Source organism: Linepithema humile, chromosome 3, assembly GCF_040581485.1.
Source record: "Linepithema humile isolate Giens D197 chromosome 3, Lhum_UNIL_v1.0, whole genome shotgun sequence".
Classification (NCBI taxonomy): Eukaryota; Metazoa; Arthropoda; class Insecta; order Hymenoptera; family Formicidae; genus Linepithema; species Linepithema humile.
Genome location: NC_090130.1, coordinates 24,328,631 through 24,345,325, shown reverse-complemented (window position 1 = coordinate 24,345,325; position 16,695 = coordinate 24,328,631). Strand labels below are relative to the sequence as shown.

At 45.4% G+C, this 16,695-nt stretch overlaps 3 long non-coding RNA genes across 5 annotated transcripts in view; 1 reads left to right on the top strand and 2 right to left on the bottom strand.

Moving 5' to 3' along the window:
* Positions 1-480: 480 nt before the first annotated feature.
* On the bottom strand, positions 481-7,489 carry LOC136998416 (uncharacterized). Its single transcript, XR_010888986.1, has 2 exons — positions 5,779-7,489; positions 481-735 (listed from the first exon to the last, which is right to left on the bottom strand). It is a non-coding gene; the product is annotated as an uncharacterized lncRNA (long non-coding RNA).
* A 6,055-nt stretch (positions 7,490-13,544) lies between these two features.
* LOC136998415 (uncharacterized) overlaps positions 13,545-16,695 on the bottom strand; it is a 165,992-nt gene continuing 162,841 nt past the window's right edge. For both annotated transcript variants that reach the window (XR_010888984.1, XR_010888983.1), the window contains one exon: positions 13,545-16,445. This is a non-coding gene — a long non-coding RNA (uncharacterized lncRNA). The remainder of the gene's footprint in view (positions 16,446-16,695) is intronic.
* LOC105668752 (uncharacterized) overlaps positions 13,851-16,695 on the top strand; it is a 75,708-nt gene continuing 72,863 nt past the window's right edge. For both annotated transcript variants that reach the window (XR_001100163.2, XR_010888985.1), the window contains exon 1: positions 13,851-13,996. This is a non-coding gene — a long non-coding RNA (uncharacterized lncRNA). The remainder of the gene's footprint in view (positions 13,997-16,695) is intronic.

Here is a 16,695-nt window from a genome sequence, read left to right as displayed (position 1 = left end):
TTTTCTTTTTGGGCAAAATGGCGATGCTAGGTGCATCGAACAAGTCGACGGCAAAATGGTGTATTCACGGGATCGCAACGTTTCCCCATCTTGGTATGCGGTTCAGATGTAGACACTGCGGAGGGGATAAACAAGGGGCAGTACCAGGTTGGCGGGCAGATTTTCAAAAAACCGGAGGGGCTGCGCGCGCTTCGCCTTCATTGATCGGGGGGCTGTGTCCGGCTGCCACCCTCTCCGCTGCACCACGTATGCAAACTACCCTCTTCGTTGGCCGGGCAGCCGAAGAGGGACTCGTTCGCTCTCGACTTTCAGGGCGGAGCCCAGGAATCTCTGAGGGTTCCCAACGTTACAAAAAAAAGTTAAAAAAATTTTTTAAAAATTAAAAAAGGAAAAAATAGAGAAAATTGCAAAAAATCATATTTGAACTACTCTTCGCATTTTTGGCGGGAAAAAAGCGTGAGCTCAAGAAAAAGATTCATATGAAGGAAATATCTTTTATTGCGTCAAGTCATTACATTTATTAATTCCAACAATATATCAATCGCTAATAAACATATCATTAGAGACGTGCGTTCAGAGATGATACAATATTCATCTTATTATCGTAAGACGCTTCGCAAGAATCGATGTTATGAAAGCGACATTTCGTTGAACGTTGAATTTCGAATGCTTTATACCACGGGCTTCAGAGGGGTTCCGCATGTCCGCAGTCGTCTGAATATTCGCTGGTTCCATCTAAGTTATAGAAAAAAAAGCGAAGAGTTTCTAAGTTAAGTACGGTACATAGCAAATGGTATTACGACCGGACCGCCGTGGTCATTTCGGCGATTCTCAGTGGGCCGAGATCTCGGTTGGCTGGAAATCGGCGGGCGAGTTTCTCATTACAGTTTCGGGAGGATTTCGAAAAGGACCCCCATGCCCGGCCGGTACACCGCAGCATTTTTCAGTCTAGGGGACCAACCCCTACTAGCTTCTCTGCACTCACTCGAGGGAGAGTGACCGGCGAGAGATAGGTGCGCGCGACCGGGAAGAAGAGAGGAGGCGAACGAGTGAACGATGGAGAGCGAATGAACGAAGGGAGAGAAAGAGGCAAACGGAGATGGGAAGGCGGAGGGAAAGAGGAAAGGAACGGGAGGGAGCGAGAGCGAGTTAACCTAGCTTCAAAATTCCAGCATCAATTCTGGAGCCCCTCTAGTGTCTCACCCACCCGGTGCAATTAGGAACTACCCCTTCTATCCTATTCTGGCTCTATCCTCACTTCCCTTCGACCTCCCACCCCTTGAGAGCGACGGAACCACGTGATCCGGCAACTACACTCTTGTTTTTAGGGTGGAGGCTCGGGTGTCGGTGGTGGCGGGTGAGAGGCGCGGGTGCAGAGTAGGGGGCGAAGGGTGGAAGGACGTAGGAAGAGGAGGAGGTAGGACGGGGCGAGTTGCCGGGTAGGAATACCACGTCCGCGTTGCCATGGTTACCGTAGGGGGTGGTTTATACTTGAAGGGTTACCCCCGCAGTACAGTCCCCGCAAAATTGTGAAAACTACCGGCGGACTGTAGCGTCACTGCGCGGAAAAACTTCCGTCAACGGCACCCGTACTTTTGCCGAAGCTTTTACCCAGGGGCTTTCCCTTTCGCGACCTCCAGTGTTTACACCGCTTAAACGTCTAAGACAATTAATGACCGGGTTTTCGGGGTTTTCTACCGCGATACTTACAAGTCAAGGCTCGCGTTTGTCCGGCTTCCACGTACAATTGCAGGATTTTGTTAATTATTAATTATATGAATTATACAGAATTATTAATCGTGTGACGTGACGAAATCTTACCAATAAGATTATCATTAATTTGGTAATTTTGGATACATACATTGATACTCTAAAATTTCTAAAAGTCTACAGATTATTTTTCAATACTTCTAAGCTCTATCTTTTATATTAGCTTCATACAGTATTATTAAAATAGAAAAGTCGCGTTTTTGTAAGGATTTCTAAATTTACATAACTAGATTAAAGCTTCAATGAAGCATGTATGCGCTCATACGCTTCGACTTTGTATCTATTAATCTGAAAATTTTCATCAGTGATTCACAAAGAGTTTCACTGGACAGCTTGTGCGCGGCAGCTGTCGGATATACTTTCCGATTTATTCTCGTAGAGACAGCTATGCTTCGCGTTGGCAGTTACGAAAACGATTATGTTTATTGGCGACGAAGGCAGTAAAAAGTAACGACATTACCGCGGCGGATGTTTCAGGATCATGAGAAGAATCCGGTTTAATTTCACCACTGTCGGCACAAAGTAGAAATATTCATTCGTAGATAAAAAGACAAGAAAAAAGGGAGTTACAAGGGTGCTACTATTATACTATCTGCAGATGTCCACGTTCTCGCAAAGGACATGACAAGCGTGTAGATAGTAACGAAGTAGATAAGAGCCGCATATAGTCCGACAACACAGATAGATAAAACTTTGCGAATACAGTAGTCGTTCTTTTTCAATTTTAAGATATTTAAAAATCTTTTATGTAATAAATTAGAAACGTTAGAAATACTTTTAACGTTTATTTAAGTTCTGTGAAATAGCTTTCATTATTTAAACACATGTATATTTCCATAAAATCTTTTTTTTTATTCTTATCTTAATTGGGAGGCTTTCTATTAACAATGTGCAAGTAAGAAATTATAATAGCGCGCTATATTTTATTTATTTCTGTAAAAGATTACGTTGTAAAATTGGATTTCTATATTTTTATGTTCTAAATAATTCTCGAAAGTAGTTATATTGATCTATCAAAGTGCCAATCTTGCCTTTTTAAATTAATATTTTATAATTATTTTTTATAGCTACATATAAATACATTATTTTATTCTATATATGAGAAGAATAACAGATTCAATTCAATAATTCAACTATTTATTAGCATTTGCCGATGCAAAAAATAAATAAATACGTGCAACAAAATGATGTGCTGCTTTGACGATAATTCTTGTCAAATAATAAGTCTTGTGTTTAGACAATAATTTTCCGTGAGAGAAAAGACAAGAATATGCAGTTTCCGTAGGAAATAATCTTATCGGAATTTTTTCCGCGGATTGATCCGCTCTCTCAGATATTGACCGCTGACAAGGTAACGGATTCGCCACTTACGTACCCGTCGTTGCACCGGAAACGCATCCACTCTGCCCAAGAACACCTCGCGGTTTCAGATAATGCACTCGAGCAGAGAGCCAGCCCTAAGCTCGTTAGAGTTACACGGCCGGCGCTAAAGGCACCGGGAGAGGAGGATGCGGACTTGTCAACACTCAACGGACCGAATTCGCTAACGTGCTGAACCTAGTCGGACGCCTGGAGCACAAGCCACAATCTAATCATGGCTCGCCGCATTCGCAAGCCCCTATTTTACAGGAGCTTGCAGGATATCGTGGGGGCCTGTACACTGGATTTTCTTGCCGTTTTATTTCCGCTCCTTGGAAGCCGCGAAACCGGTTAATCGGCCACTCGATGATCGCTCCGTGGCTTACCATGTTGTTTGTCCGCGTACAATTAGCTGGAGTCTTTGGATTTAGACCATTAATCTCCCATCCTCCTCTCATAAATGATAGAAATCTAATTCTTATTAATTATTATAATTTTATTAATTGTTCTTTACATGTTAGCTTCAAATTATTTATTACAATTTTGATTACGAATTTTTTTCAGTTTCTGAAAAGCATAAAAATTGAGATACAAATCTTCGAAAGCTGCTAAGGGTTTCGCTGAAATTGATTATTTGCACCTGTTTGCGGCTAGTCAACTATCCATTATCTTGCGGGATTTATATACCTTTTGTGCGAACTGCCCTGTGCACGAAATACCTCGTTAATGTGCACATATGAGATTCCAATGTCCTAAGGGAATTATGACGATACCAAGATATATCATTTAATATCGGCAAATGTTAACCTCACATCGTATAAACCATTAATCGCCAGGGCCTTGGATAATTCATGCAACATGACTCGCATGTTAAAATATGGAACGAGCATTTGAAAGGCTCTGCCAAAATTGCGAAAAACGAAATAACGTAATGTTCAGGAAATGTAAATTGAGCTATTTGTTAATATAAAAAGAGCTAATATAACAAAAGTTCCTCTTTTTACTAACAATTACACATCATTTAAAATTGTAACTTTAAATGTTGTTAAAAAAATTCAATATATTTCCAAACAATAATTACTTAATAAATTGAAACGTACGTAAGAAATTAACTCGTGCAAGCATCTGCATAAGGATCTACGTAAGAATATCCATGCTATTGTGATATCCACAGGAAAGATTTTTGTTTTTCCTTGATTCAAGGTATTAAATAATTGTTTCAAACGTGGGGGAACGCGCATGCGAAAAGTTTCCACGTGACGCGATAAACGGTAAACGGGGGGAACATTTTTTTCCTTGATCGGCGCGAAATGGACTTTGTCGCGCGTGTACTAGTTAAGTATGGAAATGATGCACCCTGGGCGCGCTCGCGCGCGCCGTAGCCGCGTTCATCTGCAGATGGTCATCTGGTCGGGTCGCGGTAGTATCTAGGCGGCGATATATCGGGCCCGTATCTATAGTTAGTAGATGAAGGCGGAGTCTACCCCCGTAGTAACATAGCATTAGGTAAGCTTTTCGTTTTATTGATTTTTCGAAAAAGCGCGTGCGCGCCCGGAGCTGCCCTCCGCACTATCGCCTACGAGCTGTACCGACGTCGTGAAAAGCACTCATCCCCACCATCCATCTCGTCCTCTCTTTCCCGCTTTCTCCCCTGCTCTTTCTCACTCTCATTTTCTCCCTCCTTTCCGTCCCCAGCGTATCCTTGTCCCACTGCCGCTTCTCCCGCACGCTAGCGAACATCCCTCTCGCGCTCCCGCGCTCTTAGAGAGCTATCGGGTTGCGCAATGTTTAACTTGCACCCTGTACCATCCCCCGCCGTTCCCATCGTGTTTTGAAAATCGCCAGAAAGAAGCGGAGAAAGTCTCCGCTAATTCCGCGCACCTTTTTTCGCGCCCTCGAGAAAGTTGGAGTCGCTTTCCTTCCGGCGCGTGCGCCGTCGGCGTCGACTTAATAATTTTAACTTTCTCTGAAGATTCTTACAGCTATTTTTTTGCACCTTTTTACTCTTGAACTTAGAAACTTGCTTTTTCGCAACAAGCGAGATCTCTTGTACAAGCAGCGATCTCTTATACAAGCGATACATTTATATGCTAAGAAATAATCTTACATTTCACTGTGCGACAATAAAGTTCGAATATTTGAATAATTTTTTCAGGTATATAATGTCCTTTAGTTTTGTTCGAGTTTTCAAAAATTGAAAACTTAAGATTATGAAAAAATACCGCTCGGTCAATTTCTTAGGAATATTTAACAAGAAGGTAATTTATAATAAAATTTAGTTTTTCAACATAGTCGCAAAATGTTTTTTAATTTTAGTGGTGGTTTCCAAAAACATATATATTCTGTTCGTAAAAAGTTATATCTGATGATTTCTACATTTAGCTTTGCCGGCGATAAGATCGTGCATCTTTACATTAATCATGTGTATTCGTGAATGTCGATCACACTTTCTCATGTCAGCGAAAAATTAAATAAAAGATAATTAAAATAGGAAATTAAATCTATACAATTTTATTAAATTAAAAAAATGTTTGATGGTGGAACGGAATAGATAACGAGGTAAAAAGGTATCTTACGTTTGCCGCATAGTCATCGTGACGAATAATCATAGAAATCATTTTCGTCAAACGCATTGAAGCCTGAACTCACCGGAATTATACCGGTTCCGTTCCCTTGCATGCAGATTCGCCGGTCTTCGCGTTTCCTTGCGCTTGAGACGCGACGGAAACCCGACGAATCGGCGTGCGATCGAGAGCGAAGGGTAGGAAGGCGACGCGCGAGGAGCTCTAGCCGCGGTTTGAAGCAGCGAAAATGAAGGCTTAGCCGGCGGCAACAAACATTCATTATTACTCGTCGCGAACCCCGTCCGTTCTCCTCCACTTCCGTCATCCCTCCCAGTCATTCTCTCCCTTCTTCCTGTCTCGCTCCCTCTCTCTTCGTCATCGCGTATCGCCGTCGCCCGGCCGGCGAGTAGACGCGCTGCTATTGGTCGGTACGAGCCGCCGTGTTTTCCGAAATCATCGTGCCCTCTCGCGCGCGCACTCACACACTCGCACGCGGCTTGAGCGCCGATGAGAAGTATGCACACTCGTTTGCGCACACGCACACACGCTCGTCCGCCGTAGTCCGCCACCGCCGTCGTCATCAATCATCGAATGCCACCGCCAGCGCCGACATTTTCCGCAGAAAGCACACGCACGCACGCACGCAAGCCACGCACGCACACCGCCTATTTCATATCGATACGCGAGCCACGCCGAAAAGGCCTCGGCTGCCTTTTACCGCTCCCCACCCGTCATTCGATCCCCGGCCCTTGTGACTGACTCCGCGGCGAGGGCTAACTCGAAGACGCGCACACGGCCGTCAACCAACGGCTCGCGACAGATTTAACGCGCGGTTTTCGCGGATAGCCGCGCGCGCGGACCAGGTCCTGGTTGCCGCGCCGCGTAAAAACGCGGAACTGAATCCGCGGACCAGCCACGGGCACAGAGGGGTACGCCGCGGCAACGTATGATTGGCAACAATCGGCACTCTGATCGAACGTTTGTTTCAGAACACATATGCGACCGTCTCGCTTTCTCCGCCGTTCGCGGCGCCGCGCGCCTTCTCTCTCGCGCGTCCTCCCGCTTCCACCCTCGCGCACTCTCTTCCTCCCTCTCGATATCTCGTTCCGCCTCTCTTTTCCGCGTGCCCTTCTCTCTTTTTCACCCCCGTTCTTTCCCGCTCGCTCGCCCGTATCCGCCCTATGGCGTACTTCGTCCGGTCTCCTCTCGCGCTCGTCGCGCTGGTCTCCCCTCTCACCCTTCCCCCTTCTCATTCGTATCGTCGCATCCACTGCTCTTCTCTCGCATTGCTGTTTCTCTTTCAGAACCTCTCTTTCCGCCGTGGTACGTGACCACCCTCTCGCGGCTCGCTCGATCCTCGTCGAATTACTACCCGCCGGCCTCTCGTAGCGCGCATCTTCGCATTCTTCTCGCTCCCGCATGCCATCCCTTTCAATATTCCGTCCCTCTCTGCATTCGCTTCGAAACTGCTCTCTATTTTTCTCTCTTTACCTCGTCTCTCTGCGCTCTTCTCATCTTTTTCGCTCTACGGCGTTTTCTTTCTCCGACCAACGCTCTTTCGCTCGACGTTTATATATCGGCCGGTGTGTCTGGTATGCGAGCAGTACATCATGTGAGCGCATGTATGTGTGCATACACTGGTCGTCCTTCTCGCGCCCACCCCACGCGGTAGGGCGCGTGTGTGCGGATCACTTCGATATGCGTTGCACGAAAAAAAAATGGGCGGATGTATCGTCGGCGCTTGTCACCGCGGCGTGTAAATACACCGCGACGAACGGCGCGCGCACGCGCCACGCGTGCACTGGGTCAGTGGAGGAACTTCCCCCTGTTTCTTTCTGCTTCCTTTTTGTATCGGCCCGGCTTTTCGAATATATTTGCGCGTTATCCGTTTCGCCGCGGGATATAATACGCGCCAGGCGTCGGATGGATGCGGTTCGTAAGCGGTGGCGGCACCGTGATCGTGTTGCCATAAAGTTGCATTAGCGCGCTTTCGAGACTTTACACGCGTAAATTTAATCGATGAGAAAAAAGTAAACTGTGTAAAATGTTTTCTGTCTAACGGGTCTTCACTGATCCACATTTTCTGCCAATTATCGCTATCGGAAACTATGTCATAATATTTACACATTTACATAAGCTGATTTTAAAAAATACATCTCCCGCCGTTATGCTTATTTAACCGTTTATCATCGTGGAATGTATTAAAACTTAATATTTTTTTTAATCTCTTTGTCTTTCCATAATTTGTCGAGAGAAAAAATACTATCTTGGAATTTGCTTATTTTGAATTCAAGTGCTATAATCTTGATAGAAATTTTATTTTAGCATTTTTATAATTTTGATTTATTACTCTTTATCAGTTCTTAATATTCAATTTTTTATTTTAACGAATGACTTAAGAAGTGAAATACGCTCTGTGTGTAGATGGTGATCTTTAATTACTATTATTCTTTTCGTGCATTTAACATGATTATGCAAATATAGATCATTGCATATTAAAATGGGTAATAAAATTTTTTTTATGCTTTTTTTCCGACAGTAGCGACCCTTTCGCGTCCACCCCGAATTCGTTGCAACCCCTTACAAACGCCGGTAAGGGAGCTTTCTGCTCTGCCGCAGAGAGTCGGTAAGGGATGAAATTCGGCGATTCGTCGCGGTTACATCGGAAAACTTGATTTATCGCGAGCACCAATTTATTGGAATTTATACGTTCAATTGCCGTGACCTTCGGCAGCCGCGGTTAATTTCTCACGCGGCTCTCCTGCAACGCCGCAAAAATATCGGGTGTCGAGGGAAACAAGAACGGTCAAAACACCGTGCGCCGCGGACACGCTTTCCTCTTTTTTCCTTCTACGGCCAACCTGTTATCGTTCTCGTTTCGGCGCAAACCGCATGCCGATTAATCGCTCGAAAATCTTCGGCCGGGCCGAAATTCACGGCCGGCGTGCGGTTTTTTCGCAGATTCGCCGAAAACCGCGCAGCCAGCCGCAGGGTCGAGTCGTCATCGTCGTGGAAATTCGTCCGGCTGGCACCATGTGATTATGAGATTCAGTCGCGACGACGACAGCGGCTTTACAGCCAATTCGAGGAGGAAAAAAAAAGAGCTGTAAGGGAATACGAAAGTTCGAAATAGCGGAAGGAAGTGCATCGACCGGAGGAAATGGGTGTGTTTGCTTCATCCGGCTTATTGCTCTTTCATCGCTGAATCGAAATGTCGTTCATCGGCTCGTTTCGCGTTGTATTCCTCTGTCCCGCGAACAGTCGCCGCTCTCTATCCGCGAGAGTAAATCATATCGATTTACGGATGTCGTTCGCGCGTTCGCGCTTTCTGCCGCGGTCGATTCCTCCGGTGACAGTTCTTCACACGTCTATCACGGTTCGAATGATGATCAAATAACATTAGTGCAATCTAGAAATTATTTCCATTCGTTTCTAATTGTTTTTATTCTATCGGACGAGCTTTTTAACGTGATGAACGAAAGTCGTCTACGTAGAACGAGAATCGTGAAATATTTTGTCATTTTTTGTTTAGTAATTTTTTATAACAATTTATTTATCTTTTGTTGAATATCTACTATTAAATTTTTAAAAATTGCGTTAAATAAGTAATGAAAGTAAGTGTTTCATCAGACGTGATTACTCCTTGTAACATTTTTCTGAAAATTTTATATATTTTTCAAAGGCTCTAATATAAGCGACAAACTGACTTTCATATAAATTTTCGTATAAATATCGAAGTAGATTTAACTATCAATTTACCTATAACATGTTAACATTATCTTTACAGAATATAAATATTTACCTTTTAACAGGAATGAGAACGATGCAGACGAAATATTTTCAGTAATAAAACGTTGTTACGAGTTCTCGCAGTCGATATAACTTACGCTACGATCGTTTTAATCGGCCCATTTATAAAGATCGTTTTACTTTCGCTCGTGTTCGGCTGTCCGCGTTTGTCGCAAGCTCGAAACTTTTTTTCAGCGTTTTCGAGCGCGCGGCTGCGTGTAGCAAACGTTGGTCAATTTCCTCGATGTCGGCGCGGCCGACACCGAACTGCACTTCCCAGATCGGTCATCGTGCGAAGCGCCGCTATTTTTTGTATTTTTATTTAGCCGGAGGGCCATGCGCGGGGGCGAGGGGATGGGTGGACCCCGCCGGGAATCATCGAAAAATCACGCGTCTCGCGACGTGAAATGTGGGGACCCGGGCCGAGCGTCATTGGTTCCCCGATATTTCCGCAACGCGACGCGAGCATTGGAAGGACACAATCCTCGCGCCTGATTAAACAGCACGCTAATTCGGCAAACTCATACATCCTGAAGCGAGCGCGTCGGTAAACTGACGTCGTACAAACAGGACACCCGTTGAATCCTACGAAAATATTGATTGGCGGTGGAGTTTCGCGGGATATACCTGGGACTCCTTTGTACGCGTGACAAATATGCGTGGATCCGCCTATTTAGGATTGTCTCCGCGGAACCATGTACCGATAGAAAAATACGGCAGCTTCGAAAAAATATAAAAATGCCTCGATTTCGCTACGGTCGATATCGCTAAAAATTTGCGTATAATCAGAAAGTAATGTTGCATGACGTGTTGATTGAAAAATTTGTACGATTAAAAATTGCTTGAATTAGAATCTTATGTATGAAGCGTGATTAGATAGTCTTTTAATTGTAAATATTTTACTGGGAGATACAATTAATTTCTACAATTTTGTGTTTGATGGTGCACATGATCTTAAAATAGAGTACGCGTTTAAATTGTAAGGATTGCTCCAACGTATGCACGCACGTCTAATCGCCTTCTCTTTTTCTCATCGTCACGTTTAGTTGCGTGCCTGCGCATTAATGCCGCCTCCCGCCACGATAGCGATTTTACTAGATGAAAAAAAAAATGTACAACGACAAATTTATCCCAGAATAACGTGGGGCTATGAGAAAAATGATCTCGCCAGAGTTTTCAAGTAGGCGAATTCGAGAGTAGTGTAAACGGCAGGACGAATATATCGTCCCGACGACGAGTATTGGATTTTTAATTGGCGTTGGCATTAAATGCCACGCAGTTTTAAATGCCGCAAACGTGGTACTTTTAACAAATTTCCTTTTTAGCCGTTATATTCTGTTATCTATATTCACTCGTGACCGGATCACACGTGGTCATCAATCGTATTTCAATATACTCCATATATTCCAAGATACTCCAATTCTCATACATTGCTAAATATTCTTTTATTAGTGATGGGTGATTGTCTTTGTTTATATTCTTAAAATATTTTAGGTAATTTTTTATTGAAAATTATTTAGATTATTCCTGAGTAATCTTTTTTCAGAAATTTATAGTGAGCAAAATTACTCCGTATTTAAAATTCATTAGTTCTCTTAAAACAACCGATGTTAATTTTTAAAATAATTCTCAGAATAATTTTGGCTAAAAGTAGTACTGTGATAAAATTAATCATATTTGATTTCTCTTAGTTTCAATTCATGGAATCGCTCTGTAAAATTTTGACAAATATTACAATGAGTTCTATAAATTTAATTAAATTTTTTATAATGATTATTGATACAAGTAAATATTATGACTGTATCAAAATTTGAAAAAAAATAAAGCTATATATTCTTAAAAAAGAACAAAAAAATTGATCGATTCGACCAATAGAAATCAAATAAAGATATGTTCGAGTCGATCATATAGGTCGATATATATATATATATAGGAATTAAATTATCGTGACAAAAATATTACGATCGCGGGTAAGATCAATTTAATTTTCGATGACACCAGAATGGTCCATGAGAATCAGCCCGCATGTTTCTGCGGCTTACGCGAGCCGAACTTTGATATTCCGACGTCCCAGGGGGAAAGTAGAGTCCGCTCGTTCTATCTTCAAAGTCCCCTCATACGAATTTCCTGTCCTTCTTTCACCCGCCGTTTGTTTCTCTCCCTTCCTCCCGCATCACGCGCATTCGTGTCGAGTAAGCCGCTTGGTCATCCATCGGCACTTTCGTGTGCGTTCGCATATAGAGCTTTGCTCCCCGTGTGTGTAGTTTCCGCCTACACATATATGTACATGAAGGAGTATCTTGCATATGCGATCTGACGAGATACCTGTTTCCTAGGTGCAATTCGATCTTTCAGCTGACGCGCTCCTCTGATTCGGTTATTTTTTTTCTCGCAAACAAGGAGTTTTTAATATGCAATATCGGTTAAAAATATGTGTCAAGACGGAAATCGATATTGATGGAGAAAGTGAGATTTAATCAACTCATCATACTTTATTAGATTTACGACTTCTATTAATATGAATAGCTGCGTCTAAAGGTTGGACAGAATTGTCGAGGGAGAGCCCAATGTCCGACGTACGGGTTCGCACGGTTTTCTAGGTTGCTATATCTCCGGGTACGTAACCCAGTATAATACCGACGCGCGGCGGCGGCGGCGGCGGCGGCGGTGGCGGTGGCGGCAGGCAGAACCCGTCGACGACGACGCCGCCGCCGCCGCCACCGCCGCCGCCGCCGCCGCCGCCGCCGCCGCCGCCGTCGACCGACGGTGGCCCAGGCCTGCTGCGTCTCTCATTGATTACGCGAGAAAGAGGGAAAATTCCGGCCGTGCATGCCTGGAAAGGTGGCGTAGGCGTGGCAACGCACCGGAGTCTCGGCGCCTTATTCGTTGAAAACTTTGCGCAAAAGCACCGCCCCGGCCGCGCGAGCGCGGTATCCCTCGGCACGTGTGCGTGTAACCCAGCTGGGCATCCCGAGGCGCCGGTACGCCGGTGTAGCGTTACCGCGTGTACGTGTGCGAGAGGAAAAGAAGAACGGGGAGGATGCCAGGCGTCCCCGCCGCCACCTTCCCTCGGGCCCGTCGCTCCACTCGTCGACGGCGACGGCGCCATCATTCCCCGCCAATTTTTTTCAGGCGATGGCTCCCTCTGCGCAACCGACGCCGGAACTGTGCGGTCCTCTTTCTCTCTTCTACCCTCATCCCTCCTCTTTCCGACATGCTTTCTCTCCTCTACCATTTTACCGTGTTTCCCTCACCCACACTGTCCCTCCCTGGTGCCCTTCCATCACGCTCGTTCGGCTTCGTTCGCGCTCGTCCCTTTTCCGTCCTCGTTCCGGCGACCGCTCTTCGCTTCCTCCTGCTCTTCGTGCCCGAAGAACGACGGTGTGGAAGGGCGCGCCGCGAAAAGGGACGGCAAAGGACGAGAGCAATAAAGAGAGGGAGATCCTCGAGCGCGGCGATAAGCGTCGAGGGGTCTTCGTCTCTCCGTTGCGGGGGCGAGAGGGGAAGGGGTTGATTTCCGGTGGTGGGAATTTTTCTCGACGTGGAGTCGACGAGCACAAGCGCGCCCTCGTCTCTATCTTCGCTCGCTTTTCCTTTTGCAGCGCTGCAATCGACGACTCTATTACTTCCGCGAAAAGGAGAGAAAATGCAGCAAACGGAGAAAGACCGGGGAATGGCCGGGGGCTGTTTGACACACAGGGGGAGGGTTGTACGCGAGGTGATCGTGCAGCTGGTAACGCAGACAGACCCTTCGTCCTTTTCTTCGTTAAGGGTAACTTGTGTCCGCGCGTACCTGTTTAGCAATTCTCGAAATGCGACCGACGCGATTTATACCAGACATCGTGTACAATTGTACATCCCGGCTGCACGGTGAAGAGCTACATTTATGCCGTGTTACGAGCGCACCGTACTGATACATGTCGTTCCGATAGAGTTTCAGCTATCTATTTTTTTATATTCTTATAGAATAATTTCCTCTTTTTCGATATATATTATTATAGGCTATATGTATACTCTACGAATATCGATAGAGAGAAAAAGCGACACGGAGAACTTAGTTTCAATTCAATATTTATTTAATACCTGCACAATCAATATTTATTTAATGCTTACGTTCGTATATATATTTTTATTGTGGAAGGTATTTTCATTCATACACTGATAGATTTATTCAGTTTTTTTTTCAGATCGATTATTCAATGATGCTGAATAACTGCAAAAATACTTTACGTTTGTTTCGTTTCTTCTTCCACTTAACTTTACAATTATAATCATCGTGTTTAAAATATAATCGCTGTATTCTATTTTAACGCCTGTAACTACTTTACATGTGCATAATCTGATACCAAGATTTGGTTGCATCGATTGTTTCAGTTAGTAATTTGGAGTCCCCTTTCGCATGACGGTCAGTTTATTGGATATAACGATGGCGATCGGATGTCCCGAATCAATGGAAATGATCTCGAATTTGACCTACATAACGCGTACAAAGGGAGCGATTTGTATATAATCAGGTTAGTGGTGAACGTTATCGGTGTCAGCGATCCTAAGACATTCGGTGGGGTGACCGGGAACGATAGGCATTCGTGACGGTGGCATTCCTTGACGGTGGGCAGCAATCGCGCCGCGCACGTGTCTCGAACCGCGGAGAACGCGTGCGCGTATTGACACGCGCTGATCGAACGCAGTGACGCGCGGGCCTCGTCACGAGGGCGAACCAATACGGCGTGATCCAGGCCGGTACACGACCACGTGCGCGTCCGGAGTAGGTATTCACCTACGAAGGTGTGGGACCCCCTTCCCGCCCGTCCGCAACGTACTCGGGGTTAATAAGTAGTTGCCGCTCCATCTCCGAGGCGAAACACCATCGTACACCCGCGACCACCCACCACCCCGGCGTCAGCGAGGGCGTTGAAAAATCAGTCTCCTTACAAAAAGGGCTCGCGTTGAAAGGGACCGCGTAAGGGTGGGATTCCACGCGGGAGATCGGGATGGCCGGACGGAACGTCGGAAAGAGGGGGGCGAACGAGCGGTGAGTTTGAAGGGGGATGGAAAAGTAGTAACGGCGCGGAGGGTCGTGCGGGAGGGGGAGTGGGAAGGCGGGAAATCGGGCAACGTAAATACGGAGCACGTTGCTATGCGCCGTAAGCGTCCGCCCAGCCACCCTTTTTACAAAGGGTGCCCTGAAAGTACGGTACGTGTTACCGCCGGGTAAAAAGGAACGAATGAATAAATTAGCCTCCACCCATGTGCGACGACGTAGAGAGAAGGGTCGGGCGTATCGCGCGGCACGCCATTTTGGAGAACGAAGGTCCCCCACGGGGAAAGGACACGGCGTACGAAGGATTCTTCTAGTCGCTCGATGCATTTTACATGGACCTCCGCGGCCTTCCGCTTTTTTTTACCCCCTCCCCCCTCACCTGTTCACCCTTTCGAATTATCGCACTGTACTTCGATCAGCTCGTCCGCGCGATCATTCACGAAGAGAAAGTGAATCGTCATTTTAATTGCGACAGCGTCGAGGAATGCCGATGCGTCCGTAATGCTGTATTTAATATCTCACACACATATTTGAATAGCAAATTTTTGAGAACATTGAAAACGTTAATTCTTTCTAGATAATCTACTGATTACATCGCCACCATTTTTTATTGCATTTTGTATTTTTTCCATTAGGAATTAATTATTTGTGTTGTTGTGTAATGAGAACTCTCGGTCTTCCTCTCTTCGTCAGCATTAATTTTCTAAGCTGACTAATCCCCCGCGTAATTTTATCGCAACCGTGATCTTCGCGTTTGTAGATATCGCTGAACGACAGCGATTCGATCGGTGGAGCAACGTTCCATCATGAATTCGAAATGGTAAATAGCAATAATTAAATCGGAAGTTGAGCGAATTCCGCACGTTGCATCGATGAATTCGACATAATCGCCGACAGATTAACCAATAGCGTCGCTAATCACTACCGGACACGACAAGCTCGCGTTAGTTGTGTGCTAGCAATAAATTGTGCGCTCGGCTTGACAGCCGATAGCGAAATCGAAACTCTCCAGGAGGGAGTACAGGTGAGACATTTTCTCAGGAGTATCGCTCAACTCGTTTTGTAAAAAGCATAGGAATCGCTTCGGGATTTGCCTTTGTCGAGGCACATCCGGCACACGATTGTGTGTATCGTACACATTTATTTATCAATCGCGCGGATTAAAGGCCCATGCGTGCATTATCTCGGACGAACATTCCTTAAATACCGCGCATCTAATTGCAAATTTGAACTTTGCGGAATATTAATTTACATAGCGGTTAAATTTCGTAAAAGGAAATTTCGTATACACCAATAATGTATGCGTATATAAACATGCGTGAATATGATGCATATTGCTGCGGTATTTGATATTAGGAATCCGACATATTAAGATACGGTTGAATTAATTCGCATGATAATTATCGCGGAACACTTTCTGGAATAAAAAATAGATTTAATTGATCGCAAAGTGATGCTAATAGTCGATGTTCTTTTTCGAGTCGATAACCGGCCGGGAGTATAAAGTAGCGATCTACGGGGCGATTGGAATCGACGGGGCGGGTGGGGGGAGGGAGGGAGGAGGAGGAGGAGGAAAAGGGAAAGAGCGGATCGCAAGAGGGAAAAAAGAATTCGTTTAATATCCAATTTCCGAGACGTCAATCCTTTAACAAATTACTGGTCATCTCTGCGGGTGGGCTACAGGCTCGAAGCACATCTCATTTCCCGTCTTTTTCATCTGTCCGCAAAAGAATGGACGTGCACGCGTGCATGAATGCATGCGTGCCGTGAGTTTGTATAACGCCGGCTCCGAATTGTACAACGTTCCCGATTAGAATGTTTAACGCGGAACGTCCGCCAGACACCGCCGCTCTGACGGCTGCGAATTCGAGTTTTCCGTTCGGTCATCCGCGAAGTCATCCTCATCAAATGGTCCCTTGTGTCTGTGAAGAGAGAAAGAAATATCGCGTTATTTCGCCGTCCAATAAAACGAAGATACTCGTGACGGTTGTTGCGCGATCCCGTTGCAAATTTATCGCGATGTTGAATCCGACTGATCGACGGTCGGACGGAAGAAACCGCCGATGTATTCACGCGGTATCGGAAAATCTTCCGCGACTTCCGCGTACTCTCGCCTTGCGCTACCGCGAAGGTAGCTTCATTTCAACCGGGTGTCCCCCTCGCTTTGCTTTC